This window comes from Terrapene carolina, unplaced genomic scaffold, assembly GCF_002925995.2.
Source record: "Terrapene carolina triunguis isolate 2854851 unplaced genomic scaffold, T_m_triunguis-2.0 Scaffold848, whole genome shotgun sequence".
Taxonomy (NCBI): domain Eukaryota; kingdom Metazoa; phylum Chordata; order Testudines; family Emydidae; genus Terrapene; species Terrapene triunguis.
This window is the reverse complement of record NW_020665199.1, coordinates 89299-91638: the sequence shown is the minus strand read 5'-3', so window position 1 is coordinate 91638 and position 2340 is coordinate 89299. Positions and strand designations below refer to the sequence as shown.

At 57.9% G+C, this 2340-nt stretch overlaps 1 protein-coding gene across 1 annotated transcript in view; it reads left to right on the top strand.

Moving 5' to 3' along the window:
- The window catches only part of PTPN18 (protein tyrosine phosphatase non-receptor type 18), a 16511-nt gene that overhangs the window by 1839 nt on the left and 12332 nt on the right, over positions 1–2340 (top strand). The gene's annotated exons all lie outside the window — the stretch shown is intronic.

Here is a 2340-nt window from a genome sequence, read left to right as displayed (position 1 = left end):
CTGGTTCAAATAGACCCTGTGTTGAGCAGGCACCAAATGCAAATTTCCCCTTATCACTGTGGCTTGTGACATAGCATCGATAGCGCATGAAATAGCCCCTCCTAAAACGGCAGCTGCCTCCTGCAGTTACAAACCACACTGCTTGCTCTCAGTGCTGAAATGCAGCCACCTCTGGGGCGGGGCAGCTGGGGAACAACTGCACATCACACCAGAGTAGGATGGCTCGCCCAGTGCTGAGATGCAGCCAGCTCTGGGACAGGGCACCCAGGGAGCAGCCACGCATAATGCCAGATGGGGATGGCTTGCCCGGCACTGAGATGCAGCTATTTCTGGGGAGCAGCACAGTTCACTGGTTGTCACAGTATAAAACAGCAGAAGGTTCTTTTTATAGGCTAAAACTAAGAACCAGGACTCCTGGGTTCCATCCTCAGCTCTGGGAGGGGTGTGGGGTGTAGCGGATTAGATCAGGGTGGGGCTGGGAGCCAGGACTCCTGGGTTCTCTCAATGTCACCTTGGCCAGGTCCTGCCTCAACTTGGTGCCTCAGTTTCCCCTGTGGCTTTCCAGAGTCGTGCTGGGAGTGAGTCGGGTGGGGAGGGTTAATTCTGTGCAGCTTCGCGCTGGCCCGTCCTCCCCTCTGACAGGGAAATGAATTTTCCAGAAGGGACTTTGTTCCCTTGTCTCTCGCCTGGCTTCAGCTGCTGATTTCCTATATAAATGTAGCCCAAACCAAATCCCAGCCACCTCCAGGCTGGGGCCAGGTGGGGGGGGGGGAAGGGAAAGTGATGGAAGCCGGCACCCCCTAGTGGGGAAAGGCCCAGTGCCCCACTCCCCACCCCCTAAGCCAGCCACTCCCTTTATTAAATCCCCATCTCATATTCCAGACTTATGTACAGCTGTTTTCATTCCACTGTACTGGGTCTAGAGATCGGGATGGCTTGACCAGCGCTCAGATGCAGCCATTTCTGGGGCAGGGCAGCTGGGGAACAGCTGCGCATAACGCCACACAGGGATGGCTCGCCTGGTGCTGAGATGCAGCCACCTCTGGGTCGGGGCAGCTGGAGAACAGCTGCGCATAACGCCGCACAGGGATGGCTCGCCTGGTGCTGAGATGCAGCCACCTCTGGGGCGGGGCAGCTGGGGAACAGCTGCGCATAACGCCGCACAGGATGGCTGACAGGCTCTGCTCCCTGGCTCAGCACAGGGGCTGCTCACCAGCCCCGTGCCGAAGAGCTGAAGTGAAAAGCAGAAGCTGCCCCATGGGGTTAGTCAGTCCTGGGAACTGAAAACACGGATCCTGAAAGTGAATGCAACAGTGCGGGGAAATGGACCTCTCTAGGGGGCGGCATGCTGTGGGGAATGAGGTGTAAGGCTCTGCAGGGGGCGCTCTCCCCTGGCAGTCGGGGCCGGGCGCTGGGGGGTGCCGTGCTGCGGGGGGCTGGTCAAATTCCCTCCCCTGATCCCCTGTCTCTCTGCACCCTACATGGCTAATATCCCCCGTGCCCTCCATCCAGAGCTCTGGCCCTCGCACCATCCCCCACAGGGTACAGATCAGGGGATCCACCGAGCCGACAAGCCGACAACATCCCGGTTTTCTCCCTTTTGCCTCCACCCATCGGGACACAGGGGGGAAACTACGAAAAAAATTGTGATGGCAAAAAACCTCCGTCGGCCGGAGAGTTCGGAAGCCGCGGGAGCTTCTCTGCTCCAGATCTTCCCCCTCTGGGTCTTTCTCTTCCCTCTGTCCTTTTGGAAATTAAAAAACCAAACCTAGGGAATGAATAACCAAAAACTTTGTGATTTAGCCAAATCCGGCACTGAGAAGCCGAAAGCTGCCCGGGCCGCTCAGACCCAGGTTTTCTCCCTGTTCTTTCTCCTTCCCCCGCCCCACCAAAACTTTTTTGGGGGGAAAAAACGGAGGAAATGAACATCAAAAACTCCGTGACGTGCCCTGATCCTTAATGCAAGAAACTTTTATCTGCTGAGAAGCTGCAGAACCTGCCTGTCTCCTGCTACCCTCTTCGTTCCACACTTGCTTTTCTCCAGCCTTAGTCGACAAAACCGCCGCAGCCAAACCTTGGCAATGCAAGAGCACAAACCACCGGGACGGAGCTGGGGCTGTGGCAAACAGCCCGGCCGCTGGCGGGCTCCAGCTGAGAACTGCCAACTCCTGGGATCCCTGCCGTCCACTGTAAACCCCCGCCTGCGAAATACTGACCCAGCCACTCCTCCGCCCTGGGGCTGAAGGGAGCTAGTGCCCCCTAGAGCCCACCCCCCTGAGCCCTCCATTCCTACCTCCCAGCCCCCCTGCTCTACCCACTAGAGCCCCCTCCCCTCCCAGA